Genomic DNA, 18,195 nt, shown 5'->3' on the forward strand with positions numbered 1-18,195 from the left:
TCTGACCCACAGATATTAAAAACATTCTATATTACAAACCATGAACTCTGTCGGCCATGGTTTCAAAGAGTCAGAATTGTTCATTTGAATTCAATTTTATTCATATAGTGTTAAATAAGAGCAGCAGTCACCTCAAGATGCTTTACATTGTAAGGTAAAGACCCTACAATAATACAGAGTAAACCCCCAACAATCAAATGACCCCTTTGAGCAAGCACTTGGTGACAGTGGGAAGGAAAACCTCCTTTTAACAGGAAGAAACCTCCAGCAGAACAAGGCTCAGGTCACTTCACAATTTTCAGGGGAGGCTCATTCATGCCTCTCATCCTTTGTAAGTGTTTTTGGCATGTAGAAATGCTTTCATTTTCATATTAGAAGGCAAAAATGCCCCTTTCAGCCAGGAGACTGCACATTTTTACATTTGGTTTTCACCCTGCGTTTAGTTTAGTCTTTATTTACTGTTCGGTTAAGTTAAGCCACCAAAATTAGTCGGTTATTGTTAGGAAAAGGGTTGAGTAAATTACACCCTTTAACAACTTCAAACACGTTTTAGAAAGCTTTCAAGGTTACTAGGTTAGAGACTACTGCCACATTTAATAAGACACAGTCACACATTTTCCATGTATTTCTTTACATAGCCGCAAGAGTTCGGTTAATATTAAAACATAACCATAAGTCTTTGTAACAGCTGGAACTATGAGGTTGTTTTGTGGGGGAGGATACACATGGTATAAAATTTGTTGTTTGTGCGCCGTGGCCTGAGGCACACTGAGTAGCAGTCTCTAAGGCATGGCAAGGAAAGCTGGAGCAAATACAGGCAGCAAAAAGCAGCAAGTTGTGTTATGCAGCACATGTACAGAAAACGAAGGCTGTGATTTCAAAATGAAGATGACCCTAAGCATTTTTTTTTTCATTGTACATGAGATGTCTTCAACATCTGCTTCACCTGCTCTGGTTCTGGTGCTCTTAATCAGCTCCGGGGAAGGCAACATATCAAGGTAGACAGCTCATCAACATGACTGACAAGTATTAGTAAAAGGAACTGCCCATCTGAAGGAAGAGGTCAGACCTTAATATACACAAACACAGCCTTCAGGCATAATGTTGTGTATTGCACCTTTATGCTTTCACATTTTCACTGGAGCTCTTGAAGATTTCTGTTTTCCCTGGTTGACAGGTAGTGGAGAATCGACACTCAGGGCAGGAAATACATGACCTCTGTGGCCTGTTCACAATAGTGCGTTGTGTGAGGAAATAGGATTGTGTATTATAAAAGAAATCTCTAGTCAAACCAGTACAGTACTACTGACAACAATCAGAATGACTTTTCCGTTATTTGTCTCTATATTCATAAGATGTCAGTTCTTTGACTGGAAATTTATCCAACAAAAAATACATTAAGTTTAATGTCTTATATGTCACACGGGATGTTTTGAAGGACAGTCATAGCTTCCTTAATGTACAAACGGACCAGTCTAATCGAACCTGAAGATCAATAATAAATTAAATACTGCTCCAGACACTTCACGCTAAAATGGCTCCCTAGAGGTGATGCCAACAAAGTCTCTTTGTCTCTCCTAAGAAGCTGCCCTTATTGCAAAGAAAGATAAAAGGATAAGCTCTATAATCCTGTTTCCAAAAGCCTTTTTTTTGGTCAAATACAGTTTTGAATCACTTCCATAGGAATTTCTTATGTAAATAATACAAAAGCTGTCTCATTTACCTGTAATTCACTAAAGAATTTGTGATTGCACATTACACAGAATCCAGCACTTTCCAATAGGCAAATGTTTGATGACGTTTATACAAAATCCTGTCTGGCGCACTCTTATTCCTTCACTGTGCTGGCGTTCCAAGGTAAATCCGTGATGCTTCTGGAGTTATTAAACATAATGCAATTCTTTTTTTTTTCTTTATCTCCCCAAAACCAGGAAACATCACCTATTCAAAGGCGGCTCCCCTGAGAAAGACACACAGCTCTGAAAAGTGGTAGACGGTGTTCCATAACAGACAATGAGCGCAAAAGTGTTTTACCATCTCAAGGGAGCGAGTGAGCATGTGCAGTACAGCGAGTACAGATTTCCCCTAAAAGAGAGCAATCAAAAACAATATTGTCATGATATGACATGTAGTTAACTCTTTCATGGGACGAATTCAAATGGAAAAAAACATTCCTTTTGAAATGGAACCATTTATTCAGCACAGGATGCTTCAGTGAGGCATTTTTTATTTTTATTTTTTTGCCATAATTGTGCTCTTCTTCAGATTTCTAGTGGAATTTAATTATCCATGTGAACTCAGCTGGTTCGTGACACTTAACACACACTTAACAAACACACATTTAACTGAAAAGCAGATAATTTTTATTTTTTATTCCCCCTTTGTTTTAGCTGAACAGAAGCTGCATTTGCACTGAGTGCACTAGGTTGCGTGATTGAAGGATAAAACTGAATGCAAATAGTAGTTCAGTGTTTACATCTTCAGTCACTCAAAATAAATCCCTGACTCACTCTTGTTTGTGCCGACTTTCTCTTCTGACCCTTTTGTGTGTGTGTTTCTGTCTCTTCCCCCCCTTTTTCTGCAGTGCCAGACTGCGTCTTTATTTTGCAGCCTTGTTTTGTGTAACTCGCTGTGACCGTTGGCCTTCTCTTGGGTCATGTCACTTGCTAAAGATGACAGCAGGCATGCTGGGTTAGGTGGACGTAGCACGGTGTCGGGATTGGCATCTGTGAGCGTGGCTGACACAGAGGGCACGGTACACTATTTGCAAAATTCATCGCTGTGTTGTTCTGCTTGTGGTCATGCCAGCAGCTTATTGTTCACGTCGGTCAAGCGGGCCATCTAAGCCCAGTCGAGTGTTTGCCAGTAAAAAAGGATGCCACATCTACATGTGGCTAGAGATAAGACAAATGACAGGGGAGGTCATTAAAACAGGAACAACATCAACTCTCTCACTCGGACTGAATATGAATCATGCAGCCAACTTGGATATGTGAATGTGCAGACACATATGAATCTCCTGAGAGGAAGCCTCTGCCTGTTGCTTGACGCTTTGGCTCTTCATTTTCTGGCAGGAACCATTGAAATGCGGGCCGAGCGGTATGGATAATGGACTGTCCCACAGTGGCACAGTGCTCTGCAGACTCTCTGCCGTTCCCTCAGACAGACGCTCCAGCAGTAGTCTGCACTACACATCCCTTCTTTTCAGCCCCAGGGAGGTGCTGGCAAGTGGCCAACCATCACTGAGCGTGCGAGTGACTGGCTATGTGCTTGTGTGTTTGTGCGTGTGAATTTTGTGTGGGAGTGTAGGAAGCACTTGCTCGCCGAGAGCTATGCTTATTAATGCCCTACAGACTAAGTGCTCTCTTTTGCGCTCTCCTCCACTCCTCCCCTCCTCTGCCAATCTCTCTTGCCCTCTCAGTGGCCATTGCTGAGAGAGATGGAGATGGGGGAGGTGGTGCTGCGGGACAGGGCGGGGTGCTGGAGGGAAGTGCACGAACAAAGCGGAATATAAGAGGAAGTACACTAGTGGGCTTCGACAACGCCGAGCCCTCCCGCCGTCTCCCAGCTGCCTTCTCTGTTTGATGCTAGGAACGATCGATATACCCAACTCAAAGCTGCGCCTCAAATTGTCTCATTCTAACCACATACATAACTCCCCAACTTTCACCATATTCGGCAATGAAAGCACACGACGCCACTGACAAGCACACCTGATTACTCGTATTCAGATGCTCATTTCACATGCATGGAAACATGAACGACTCATAAACCTTCACACACTCTCCAAGTGCTTTCTTTTTTTTGCATCGGCGGGACTTACATGAAGATCCCTGCAGCTTTCACCCTCAGCTGAAACCCTGCTGCATGCACTCTCGCACACTTAAGTGCCTCCATAACCTTGTAACAAATACAGAGAGCCACAGAATTTCTGTGGCTGCCTTTGTGCTTGGGCCCTAATGTTATTCTAATAGTTCAGCTTACACCAGCAAGATGGTCATAACTCTATACGAGTCTGTTCTTCGGGTGTGTGTTAAGGTGGCTGTGTGATGAGACACCTGGGACGAGGCATAAAGAGGCCCATAGCTCCTGTCTGAGTGAGGCAGAGCAAAGAGACCAGAGCTAGTTTACGCATATTTAAGGGGACCATAAAGCCAGCCGGGCCTCCTCCTCCATCTACTTGAAATATGATCTATGCTGAGTATTGTTGCTGTTGTTTTTCCCAACTAGACTTCCATCCTCTCGTGACTCTTCCCTTCCACCACATCCATTCGCAACTATCTCTCCTTTTCACCAGCTTCCTGTCTCTCTGTAAGCACTTCTTCCCTTCCATTGGGTATGGATGGCGGCATGCCACTCTGCCCTTTGAGCAACCTTGTCTGATTAAGGAAAAGAGGTTTTTGTGGCCATGGCATCTGGCAGGGTCAGTCCAAATATGAGAAACAATGCCGTATACATTCTCCAGAACAGAGCAAACAGAGAGAGACGCTCCTAGTGGACCTTACTGAAAGAAGCACATGAATGCAAACAGACCCCGGCACTGCAGAGTGGACCCCCTGAATGAGGGGTCCTGTTTGATTTAATCCCAGCACTGCGCTCTGAACCTCACGCACACACAGATTTCACAGGCGTTACTCAGGGCCGCTATTTGCACTGAGGCTATAGCGCAACGCAGAGAGGTAACCCACTGAGGATGCCAAAGGTTTGGATTTTCCCATGATAGCAACCACTCTCACTGGATAGAGGGTGAGTAACCAGGAAGGAATCTGTCCCTTTTCAATGGCCACTGAAAGGGGAGCTGTGAAATTGTCCGAAATTTCTCTGTGTGTAAACAGAGGACCGAGGGAGGGGGAACCCAGGGACCCCGCCTGGGCCAGACCGCTTGTTTCTCTGAACTCTTTCTCTACCTCTCTCTCTCTCTCTCTCTCTCTGTATGTCTTTGCCCCTCCTTCCTTTTTTTCCACTGCACGCCCCTGTCTCAAATTAATTTTCAGTCTCTCGGTCCCCCATCCCCACTGTGAACAAGCCTCAAACTGTGAGGACATGGGAGCATTTCTGCACGCTGTTCTCACATGGTAATAATTAGTTTTGAGCATTTCTCATTGACAGACAGATGCCAAATACTAAAATAACAAGCAGACTGCAGGCACTGGTTGTCTCCTAAATAAGACTACTGCCCTACGATCGGTGAACAGAAGTGTAAATGTATTACATCCATTCTTGGATCAAACCTTACCTAGCGCGAGGGTACAGACGCATGAATCATCCTCTGTTTTGACTGAATATGACCACACACAGGAATTTGCGTGAACTTTTTTTTTTTTTGGCTGGTTGCTAGGTGATGGCTTCAGCTCTTGTGAGAACGCTGTGTGAATAAGGCGGGGGTAACTAATGTCCTCACCCAATGACCACACTCTCAACAGACTGCTCTTGTCCAGTTAAAAAAAACATTATGCTACTTCCTCAATGTAATCAAACACACCGCAATAGGCAGGCTGAAAAGCTCTAATACTCAGCATGTGTCTGATGTTTTCCAATGTGAAAAAAAAAACTAACAATGCAATGGCCCTCAGGGAAAATCACACTAACGTCAGTAAATATTGTTTTGATTTAATTCATTTCATTTAGGATGTTTTTTTAGTTGATTTATTTTTTAAAAATTAAGGAAAATTGCTAACGGTGGCGTGGTGCCGTGGTGCCGTGCAATCCAGCGAAGTTTGGTATTGATCGGACACCAAGTAAATATGGAGCCAGTGTTGCTGATACCAATGCCGATACTTTTGACTTCAATGGGAAGCTTTGTGTGTCGTGATTTATGAGACGAAGTTGACAGCTAGATGAATTCTGACAGAATTTAATGATCACTAAATCACTGTGATTTTTACTTTCTACAATAACTAGTTAACACTACATATCACACTTTTCAGTATTTCATGCATTTTGAAACTGTTTTTGTTTTTTGGAGACCTGAAATGTAAACGTGCCCGTGTCTAAAGCACTTTGGATCAACTTATATTTTTTAAATGTGCTACAGGCTATAAATAATATACACCTGACATTCAGCGCAACAAGTTCAGGCATTTTTCACAGTCCATGTTTAAGGTATATTTTTTTCTTAAAAATAAAATTAACACTATATACTGAACTTAGGGGCTACAAACAAAGTATTTGTCCTATCGTGCTAGTATAGATCCAATACCAATAGCAGCATTAGCATCGATGCCCCCACTTTTAGTGCAGGGACCATCACAGACATTTTTAAGTGAACTAATGTTCATTTATGAATTTATTAATCCAGCACATACGCAGGCAGAAAAACAGACCAACGCACACTTTCCTGAGTACTCACGAGTCTATATATGCTACACTGGTGATCTTCTGCCTGTGTGATCTCTACTGGGGTTATATTATTTGTCATTGTGTATATAAGGCTGCACCTGGTTCACCACAGGTGCCAGTGTAGTGCAGTTTGGCAGAAGGTGCTTATAGGGGCACAGGTGTAGCACAGCGTCTAATCATTCTTTGGTTGACGGGGACGATCACACGGTTTTTAGTGCTCACTCGGGACGCCTGCATGCTGGCACGCTCACAGCTTCAGGACAGCCACACCAGTCATCATGTCATTGCGCAGGTTTTATTTCCAAGCCCCTCCCCCCCAAAAAGCCTGTTTGCTGTATCCATTAATTGCTGGTTTGTGGGAACATCAACCAACAGTGATGACACTGATTCACTGAAGCGCATCAAAAACGTTTCCCGCACACCCAGCTGAGTGACTAACTCTGGGTTTGTCGCTACATGATCAGATCCATTAATAATATGGTTTCACTAGAAAACAGTGCCTTTCTTTTTACACGGCTGGTCCTACACCGCTCAAAATTGTGCAAAGCTTCCTGGATTTTGTTGTTTTTTTGGTTTGTGTTTGTCTGTTTCTGGTCACTTTTTACGCTTTTTAATGCGCCGTTAATGCTGCATTTCCGGGAAACAGATAAATCCTAAACTGATAGTGAGTGTATTTCACATTTGGGAAAATAAGCTGAATTTTCAATCATTTTAAGTGGAAAATGAGATTTTACGAGATGCTCACATTTTCAAGACAGCCAACCAAAGAAAGAAGCAGAGAAACAGTGATGAGCATTAATATTCTTTTTTTTTGGACAGAATGTCGCCTGCTGACCGAGTTTCGCATATTTGACATAGTATTGTGCTGCCAAAATTTCTTTCCTTAGTGACAAGGTCTGGTTGCTCATGCACACAAACCCACACATAACATGCAAAGAAGTAAGAACAACCCCTGTAAGAGGGATAAAAATACTTCCCATGATTGTGGTATATATCTGCTCCAGACCAACACTGTGACAGCTTCCTCATCTATATTCCTCACAGACTTTATGTTTCACTCATTTGCATTAAAACATACATTTGTGTCAGATGAATAACACTACAATCAATCTCTCTGCCAATGACACACACATCCATTGCTTCTTTAAACTCAGCTATTTACTATCAGACAAAGGGCTTGCTAAATAACCACTAAGCCTCATAATTTGGAGAATAGCACAGCACCTCTTTGCTCTTTTTACTCTCTTTAAATGCATTTAATTCCTTTTAACAGAATAAATATGACAGGGAATAGTAGAAATAACTCAAGAATTAGAGCTGTGCTCCAAAGCTAAATCATATTTTAGTGCACTTACAATTCCTCTAAAAGCTTGGGCGATATGGCCGCACAGCAAGAGTGATGGCTTGTGGGACTTTGGGGTAGAAAGAACAGCTTGAGACTGCTTGTTGCAAACCTTTAAACCAACCTGAAACGCCAGATGCTCACACTAAAATGCTTCTTTAAGGTGCCTCCTCCATCTCTTTTTTTTTCCTTGCTCAGAAGGCTGAGAAATCCATATTATTGTGTTAAATGTAGCTTCAAAAAGCGAAGGCAACACATTAATTTTAGATTCTGGACACTGAAAGGACCACATTTCCAAGTGAATTCAAAGTCTGCTCATTTATCTGTTTCGGGACAAAAAAAGACTGAAACCATTTGTAAAATTCCTATTTCACTTTGTCTGCGATCCAGTCCATTTGTTTGTTTTGTCAGCGACAAATTGTCTGGGCTTTGTGCCAGTAATCTTTAATTCTAATGGCTTAACTTGGCTGAAAGTGCAGTATGCAAATTAAAAGATATGCTTCAATCTGTTAAATTCTCAAATTTTGAAGACAGCAGCTGAGATGGTATAACAATTCAGCTTACAGACAAAAAAAACTAGATTGGGTAATGGTGTCTCTTGGATGAAGCCAACTGCATAACCTTATTCAGTATTTTGGTTGTCTGATTAATATCAATCATATTGTGTGATTTCACCTTTTTCCTTTTAAAGCACAGCCAAAACATCTAAAAACCAGTGAGATCCACATTCCTACAGGAGTGCCATGGAGCTCATTTATACATGTTTGCCATTTGTCACTCCATTTGAAAAGAAAAATGAAATGAAAGAGGAGGTCCTTTAAATATTGAACATTTCATGAATATTAATACCAGAATTGTGTTTGTCCTTCGTATTATAAGGATACAGCATTTGGAATGACGTCAACCCGAGGCACCTGTTTATTTTCTTAACTGGGTTAAGTGTCATTTTTTTTTAAAATATTAACAGGGTTTGTCGGCATCATTTAAACGCCTGACTCGGTTATTTAATGCTCTGATCATTATACATTTCTTCACTGAGACTGAGGACTAGTGTGGTGGCCACATCACTTTGACTTTAATCCAGACTCCTCCTCTAACTTCCGATATGCTTATTTTCCGTGCTCTTATCTGAAGACTTGTTCTCTATAACAACATTTTTTAAAAGGCAGGCATTAAGAGGCTTAGCAGTGGATGTGCTTTAGCAGCCAAAAGGTCACTTTTGCAAATTGGGTTCATTAATCTTCCAGTGTATGGCAGCTCCATTGGGACACTCTTCATACACAGACACAGATTAAAATGGGGAAAGCATTCGTAGATTAGCCCAGAAAAAAAAGAAACTCTTGGAATGATAAAGACTCTTGTGACGAAGTTGAGCCTTGGCTCTGTAAAGTCAGATTGCCAGTTTCGCTCAGATCAGAGTGAGAGAGAGAGCCGATGGGAGGGATATATGGAGTCTGGAGTAGAGTTTGACTGAGCTGTGATTATACCATCACAGATGATTATAGTTAGGCATTCCACTGACCCAGTGCATGACAGAATCTCTCACTTTTCTCTCACTCTCAGTCTCTCTTTCTCGTTTTCTCTCCGGGTCTCTGGGTGGGTGCCAGCTCTCCTACAGATGTAAAACACCTGCACAAGCAAGACGAGCCCCGAACACTGTAAGGTATCCAGTGTTCTGCAGAGACCCATTGATTTGGCTGAAATACGAAACAAAAGAATCACTACAACAGCAACAACAAAAACGATAATAGTGGACGGCAGTGTTTCCCAACCTCACCTCATTCAGATAAACCGAACTTTGCCTTCATTGTACAGGATACAGGAAGCCTATTTTTTTACACACACATAAAAACACACGTATCTATATCCACATACAAACTCCGGCCAAAAAAACCACCAAAAAAAACTTAAGCATGCATCAAAAAGAACCAAAAACCTGTATGTGTCCCTTAATCAGCATTTCTAAGAAGTCATAACCATTTTCTGGTTAAAGAACTATGGTCTTCAATGGATCTAGGATGTGACACAGACACACTGTTTTCACCCACACTGACGTGCAAATGATGTTCATCGCACCAGTCCACAAACCTGCTTACTTCAGCTGAATAGTTGCTAATGCTGCAGTTGCTTGTGAGTAAAGTGAGAATAAGTGCTATCGGAGCATTTCACTACTGATTAGTTTGAGAGTCGGTACGATCATTTCTACACAAACCAACAGCGAGCAACAGGATCCCTTTAGAAACCAAATCTGACTAATGCACTTTTTTGCTAATTGTGTCTCACTTTTAATGTCACTACAGCTTTAAGGTGTTGCAATTAAAATGATGAGAGGTGTGCTCTACTCAGTTAACATGGTACTAGAAAACACAGGCTCATATTTATAAGAGCAATAAAAAAGTAGGCTTAGAGTAATTCTACTAATACTATTTTAGACTATGGACTAAGTCAGTGGCCAGCATTGTTATTGCACCAAAGAAGAAGATGGTGCTCACTGATCTCGTAAGCCTCACCCAGCTCCATTAAATCTTTACTATATAATAAAAGTGAAGCATATTATCATAATATTGTAATGATCATACTTTTAACATAGTAGCTCAGAGTCTTTGGTTCTTCTGGCATGCTAATTGCTGTCTTGAATCCAACGCTGTCTAGGAAAAGGCAACAAATGACTTTGTAAATGAGATCTAGATCTACTAATAAACTTAATCAAAATTTCATTTATCCATTTAGTTTTGACAAACCATCCTCATAGTCCAGATGGCATTGTGTGTTTTCAGTCTCTGTTCTGCCATCATGATGCTTATTAATAATTCATGTCTCATAAATGACTTATCAGCTCCTTCTCCATCTCTCGGTTGCTTTTCTCTATGTTATGGCTCCATGCACGCTATGGATGTTCTGCACTTCATGAAGCCAATGAAAATGCGCAACCTGTTCCACAGCTATTCCAACTTGCTAATGAATGGTTTGTTTTGATGCTCGTGGTAGTGCTTGTGTTGGAGTGGCTGTGTGTCACGACACCTGGATTTTATGCAAAACCACATTTAAGAAGGTAGCCAAATGCGTTTTCTCTGCAAATAATAAAATGTGGGATTCTGGCATGATAAACTAGTCATCACTCACATAATGAAAATCATTCCCACCTAAACATTGTCATTAAGGAGAACTTTAAAGGGTCTAATGAAACTAAACTCATAAAGACTTCCTGTAATGATCAGAGAGTGCAGATGGGATTGGATGCTGCTCACACCACTGCCGCATACACACAAACACAGATGCGCACACTCGCGTTCAGAATTCGTATATTATATTCAATCCACTGGGTGTGTAATGATGGCCGTTATTAAAGCGGGTAATTGTCTTACAGCGGTGCCGTGTTATTGGATCCGGGGGCCATTCTGCAGACACAGTCGGAGGCAACTGGATGTAAAGTCGCTGAGCAGTGAAATAGGGAGCAGGGCTGAGCAGACACACAGAAGATGGTATCAGCATCAAAGGGAGATGCTAGCATTGTGCTGTCTGACCCTTCTGAATGGCACTCAGCCCACCTGTTATCCTATCCCCCCTGGGACTCTCACTAACTGTCCCCTTCCCTCCTGGAACTAGACACTCAGTTTACTAGGAAATCTCATGAAAACCCAGCAGAGTGAGATTCAACCATCAAAGATATCAGGCACAGATCCATTGTACCATGGAAAAAATTGGGCCATGTGATTGCAGGCTTATTCCATGCAGAGGTTTGTAACAGATCATACCCACATAAGGGCAAAAATAATAATAAAATATAAAAAAAAAAAGTAATTTTTTCCTTGTTATTAAAAAGCAAAGGTTATTATTCACAGTGGAATAAAAATGTTGAGGATATCTCAGGAATAAATCTCAGTGCTTTAATCACTGTTTTTAACTCCTGTCCATTGAAACATTAGGTTGATGCCATTATTTGTAATCCACTCTGTAATAGTTACCCCTGTTTTTCATGCCTGCCTTTACAGTTTTTTTCTGCTATTTTCACACTCTATAACAAAAATTACTCTGAACATTCATTTATTCAAAACAATACCATGTCAGCAAAAAAGAAAAAAAGTGTCATTTCATTCATGAAAGAAAAATACACTGTCATCACAAAAGAACTCGAATAATAATATGTTCATGAGGTGTCCTTAAATGCAGTACGACATTCTCCAAGGGCTCTGTGAAAAATGATTGAATACAATCATTCTGAAACAGCGCAAAAAGGAAGGAGAAGACAAATGAAACCAAAAGCAACATAATAAATAAAACTATTATATTAAATACACTGCAGCAATTTATAAGCAGGGTTTGAAAAAAACATGACATTTAATGTAGCCTAAAAGTTTATATTCTATTAAAAATTCTATATTAAATTCTGTTGCAGTGATTTATCAAAACACGCAAAAATATACATGGAAATGTAATATAGGAGGCAGACCACCTTTATTCTTCAGCGCAGTCTGAACTCTCTTAGTAGTTTTCTAGTAATTTCTTTAAGTAGTCTTTAGGAATTTCTTGAAGGACATTCAATGCGTTTTTCTATGAAGGTATTTTGTTTTACTGCATTTGCGGTGTGTTTGTGATCACTGTCATGCTGAAAAATAAAACTGCTGTCAACCAGATGCTTTCCAGATTATATTGCACGGTCAATAAAAATCTGACAGTACTCATAATGTTCAGAATTCCAACAACTTTGACAGAATTCTCAACACCAGAGCCTCCAATGTGTGGTGCAGATGGCTGTAGACACTGTTGCATCATATATTGATGACAATTTGGATTTATAACTCTACATAAAGAGAGTAAAGACCTGTTGCCACTGATTTTCAGTCCAGTTCCTGAATACTTTGCTGGAACAACTGAAGGGCTCAATCCATCTCTCAGCTCCCGTGTCAGCTCTGTGTTGGAGCTTTTCTTATTTATTACTTTCAGAAGCTGTTCATCTGCTGTAGATAGTTTTTGACCTAATAACTTTTTACAAATCATTGTGTTGGAACAAAGATACTATTTTATGACTGTCAAACTATGTTAGCTTTGCTATTTTTCATTGATTTAACTAATGAAATTGGAACAAATGATGTTTTTGCGATGGGCTGCGAGTAACAAAGTGCCTACAGAGACAAACAGATTCTTTGCTAATGTGTGTGTCATGTTAGACACAACGCTAGTTATTTCCTTAGGTTAGGGGCCCGTTTATGCTTAAATGAAATGCTTCTCCTAGTAAACAAACAAGGTGTGGATTTATGAGCACACTGATATCTGAGATGTACTGAAGCCATGTTTAATGCAAGATTGCTTATTTCATTGAGTTCATGTTATGGGTCAGTGTAAAAGTAAACTTGGTTAGAAATATGTTCAAGTTTAGCTGTTATTCATGTGATTAACAGTAGAGTCAGCCAGTTCTCACATTAGATTGTTTATATAATGTTACACTGCACCATGAGTGTATTTGAGACGTAATTCTAGGGCTGTACCATATGACCAAAATATAAGACGTTTCTCGTCCCGATAACGATATATACTACAAAATAGTGCTTTTTCTGTGAATCTCGGATAACTAGACTTGTGTGAAGTCTTTTCAGCTGGTGTACCTGAGTCGAGTGTTTTGACCGATGCATGAAACGATATATTTTTAGATGTAAGTTGTAACAGCCGCCATCTTCTTTGCGAGTATTTATTACATGGCGTACTTCGGGGAAATTTTTACTAGTCCTTCTGTTCGGAGTTACCTGGTTCTGCCTCATTTTCACCGTCTATGCTGGAATTCTCTGTGCCCCGATGAAAAAATATTGCCATAAACGGTGTATTTTGCGACACCACGAAACAAATGATAGCGTATTATTTGAAACGATAGATGTTTTCATTTCATCATATCGCACAGCTCTATGTAATTCTATTATATAAAAATATTGTTGTTGTAGCTCCACTTTGTGTGGACACCACAGCGCATTTGTTTAAGGGCACTGCTGTGATGACAAAGATTATGAATTGTAACGTGTTGCTGAGATGTCAGTGGTTGTTTGGAGTTAAAAGAAACAAAACAAAAGGAAATGATTTTGGGGAGGGGGTAGTTCTAATTTAACCATCAAGGACCTTGACACAAATCCAGTTCCTGCCCAGCTGTGCACAGTGTGAGGTGAAGCTGGCAAGAGAAGAAGGAGGTGGACCGTCCCAATACCCTGTGGTCTGTACTTTAGCCAGCTGGTGTCATTGGATCCTTCCTGACTTGGACTGCAGAGGTGATTTCTCAGTAGAGGCCATGGAATTAGCATCTTAAACACAGTTTACTGGAGTCATTTTATCAGCAAGGCACTTTCACATGCAGTCTACGGGTAATTTGTTCTGGGAACTGTTCTCCAAAATCACAAACCAATACATTTGCACAAGGAAATCCTACCTGTAGCTATATCTAACTGCTCTAATCAGGTGCATCATTCAACTTCTAAAGGTAAGAGATAACAAGACATCGGTACAAAGTCTGACCAAGTCACATTTTAACTTTGGGGCAGTAAGCTATTATGGTTGTCTCTGCATGTCCGGTAGACACTTTTGTTGAACCACCGCTTTTCCTGATGTGAAAGCTTCTACATTAAATTAAGTCAATACGAGAAACAACAATGAACAACATTGAAATTTTAGAATCTGTATCCAGCAAAAAGGGTGAGTGCAAAAGAAACACTGTGTGGGTCAGCTGTGTGAGCTCGTGAAGTTAAGTATGAACTGTAAAAACTGCATGCTGTTTTTTTGTTAAAGCACAGTGGCACACTCCTTCTAGTGCTTACATAGCTATTGGAAAAGCCGAGCTATTTCCTCCCTTGCAAGACCAAAGGCAGCCAGGACAGAATAAACAGGCCTTTCAGCCCATCCTGTGGGGAATGTATTCCTTTTACCAACTACCACATGGATTTTAACATAAGAAGGTCAAAGCTGGGATTTTCTTTTGCACAAATAAACAAGAGAAGGTGGTTTATTTATTTATCGCTGTCTTAATATATGCAAAGTCATAATTAAGACAGAGAAGGGAGGGAAAGAAACAGAGGATGAGGGAGGGTGTTAGTGTTAAGGATAGCTATCTGGAGTCAGTAAGGAGGTGGTGTGCATATCTCTATTTAAGGGATATTCGATATTCAATTAAAAAAATAGAGTACGCGCTGTCGGAGTTAATTCGGATTCACATGAATTATCCCCAGTCTACATGCACTGATGGAGCCTATGTGCGCACTATTGAGTTTTCAGGGATCTGTGTGATTTGTCTGCAAAGTGTCTTCCCATCTATTCCATTCACCTCAGTCACATCCTTCACATCAACCCCTCGTCTCTTGTCTCATGAAAGGCAGTCCATTACTGAATATTAGCAGTGGAGTGAGGCAGCGAGATAAGGGAGGCTGCTGATCAAACACACAGACAAATCGCCAGTGACAGAAACACACATTTGTTGCTCAGCGTTTAGCTTTGATCTCTGACTCTGCCAAAAGCCAAAAAGAAGCAAATCTCAGCCTTTGAACTAAGGCTGTTCAGATGAGGTATCTCTCTCTCTCCCTCTTATGGAGATCGGTACACTCCACACATCATTTGCAATCATGCTGCACAACTGATACTGCCTACATATTCAGCAGACCATTGAAGAGATGGTACAGGGAGGAGCAGGATATCCACATCACTGACATAGAACATGACACTGGAGATGTTGATGCTTATTATTTGGGACTTTGGGCCTCTGGTGGGCTGACTGAGGCCCATTACAGTGAAACGATTGTTCAAGGTTTAACAGCATCATCCTTATAAAACCTTCATACGCCTCTAAATCACTGTCAAGTCGGCAGGAGTATCAACAAGTAGTGACTGGAGCACTGACTTGCGATTATGTTTCAATTTTGTGCACACGGGCAGAGCGCAGACCCACACGTAAAGCTCCGATTAGCCTCGACTGCGAATCTTCCGATCTCTGATCTGCTCTGATATCGCATTTTATTTTGTTTGTATCCTTGCGATCATCAGCAAACACGTGCGCAAACATATTCACACACAGGGGAGAGTGAGATTGTTTTTGCAGCATAGAAATAACAGATAAGTGGCTGCTGTGTGTCTAAGCTGTCAGCCATGGATCATCTCATTTCCTGACCGGGCCGGCCCAGGCCCCCTGTGTGTTATTACAAACAGCCCAGATCATGTGACAGGGGAGGAAGATTACTGGAGCAACTAATTGAGGCTGTTCTGTGTGTTCTCTGATGGAGAACAGTGGGGTAACTGTTTGCCCAGGCGGCCTGATACTCGACCCTCCTACGTCCCCTGCAACCACAAAATGGCTATTACAAACAAAGACCCTGTCAAAGCCAACAGACCTGGCCAGCCTGTAGTGAACAAGATCGCTCCTTTGAAGCTTGGGGATTCCCCTTATCATGAAGAAAATGTATGGGCATGGGACCAGTTGTGCATCCACACACCTGGCTCAGCACACTGTTTTACTAAACAGGTAGCATGCTCCTCATTAACCCCATAGAATTACCAGGAAGGACCTTGCTATATGTGTTTTATATGATATACACTGGAGGGTGAAGTCAGCCTTGAATACTCCACTCTTAGCTTCATCCTCTCCCCGATACCTTGGCCCACCTGCATTATTTATGGCACATCTTGCACTGGCCGTTGTGTACAAGACCTGGCCGGGTTGTATCATCGGCCTTGGCACAGTACTCAGTGGTATTGGTACCTACAGTACAACAGAGCTAGAAGAAAAAAAAGAGGCCACTGGCAGCAACCAGCGCCCACTACTTCACACGCAAGAAAAACTGTCAGTTAGCATTTGCTTTGAGCAGACCAGTATGGCTGTCAGGCAGAGCTATTATTGTGATACAGCCCTGGGTCAGGCTGGAGCTCCAGGGTGAAACAAAGTCATCTTGTGTCATCACTTTCAGCTCTGCTTTTCCATAGATCAGCATGCTGTGAGGCTTTAACAAAGATAGAGTCACACATACAGCTATATCTCTTTTGACAGGTGATAGACATGGCAGATGCATTACAAGGAAGGCAATCAAATGATCTTATACGACGGGCGTGCTTAAACTGAATAATGGTGAAAGTGTTATATTATCTAAAAAAAAAATTAAACTGTCAAAGCGGTGAAAACATCAATCAGCGCCAGATACAAAACAGACATTTGTGATTCTGGCCTTTAGCCTTGAGTTGAAGTGACAGGCAACCATATGCGCAATCTGTTGATCACAATCTGTGATTCAGATCAGATCATTGGCCAGATTGCTCGCCCCTAAATGCATACATACAAGAAAACTGTTCCATAATTACTAAGAAGCATGAAAGGAATGCAAGAACAAGTCTCACACAGAAACCCCTGAAACCAATTGCATAAACAGTCACACGCATACCAACACCTATACCTACGCTTTCACTAGAGAAGTTCCAGGCACTGGCTGGTAAAAGAGAAAGTGGAGGGGGAGGGGTTGCAGTATTGTATTTCCACTAAGTATATATTGCCTGCGTTTTATGTGCAGTCGGCCCCAGGCATGCCCCAGTTCTAGCCTAGTGCCAGTGCCAAGGAGAGCCCAGGCGCCAACGATGGCTGTACAGGGCTGATAGCACTTTTACAAGTGGGAATCTGAGAGCCACTGTGCTTTTAAAGCTTGGCTACTTGTGCTGCATCTCAAATGACATCCTCTTGCCACAAATAAAGCAATAATCTTGACCACTTTTGTGTCATGTGTAATGCACTATGTGAAAGTAGAAGTAGAAGTAGAAGTAGAAGAGTAGAAATAATAAACGATGCCCAGGTCAGGAGTGGCATTAATTTCTGGGCAGCTGACCGGTGAATGTTGGCCTCATAGGCAGAGAAAAACACAGTCAAGATGTCAGGTTTCATGGGAATCCTAGCTTTAACTTAATAGCTTGCAATCAGTGGCTGCTTGAATTAAGTGCTTCAGGATGCACTTAGGCTCAAATTGTACTGATAAAAGTTGAACCAAAGTGAAAAGTGAACTGAACTGCAAGTTGTGCAGAGTTTTCTTAACTCTATAACCCACAATAGTAGCATTTTTTTGTGAACGCAGTTTTCTCCTGTGAACCAGAGTTTTTGCATAACTTGGTCTGAAGTTGAAATACCTGCAAGTTTATTCATCTGGTGATTTCTTGGACTATTTAAAAATCATTTGAAAAATTATCCTTGCAACATATGGAAATTATCTAATGACAAATTATCTACTAAGTTGGATCCTGCCTCTACCATGCTGGTATGCCCTGGATCATTTGTCATCCCATCATGCTAGTGCAAGTTAATCATGGTTTTATTTGTCTAAATAAGTATTTTTTCACAACTCTGCAGACAGATGTTTTTCAGCAAAGTCTAATCTGGCCTCCCTGTTCTTGTCATAAACCTTCTGTATGTATATTCACAAAGTAGTCTCTTGATTGTAGACTTTGACAACCGTCAAGAGTCTTAACCAAAAAAAGGTTTGCAGTTATTGTACTTATTTGTTATTGAACGTTTTATA

General features: G+C 41.1%; 1 long non-coding RNA gene across 1 annotated transcript in view; it reads right to left on the minus strand.

The window, feature by feature from the left end:
* Positions 1-9,628: 9,628 nt before the first annotated feature.
* LOC309717263 overlaps positions 9,629-18,195 on the minus strand; it is a 55,946-nt gene continuing 47,379 nt past the window's right edge. Inside the window, exon 3 of the long non-coding RNA XR_014279654.1 lies at positions 9,629-11,141. This is a non-coding gene — a long non-coding RNA (uncharacterized lncRNA). The remainder of the gene's footprint in view (positions 11,142-18,195) is intronic.

Source organism: Aulonocara stuartgranti, assembly GCF_965226115.1.
Source record: "Aulonocara stuartgranti genome assembly, chromosome: 1".
NCBI classification, from domain to species: Eukaryota; Metazoa; Chordata; class Actinopteri; order Cichliformes; family Cichlidae; genus Aulonocara; species Aulonocara stuartgranti.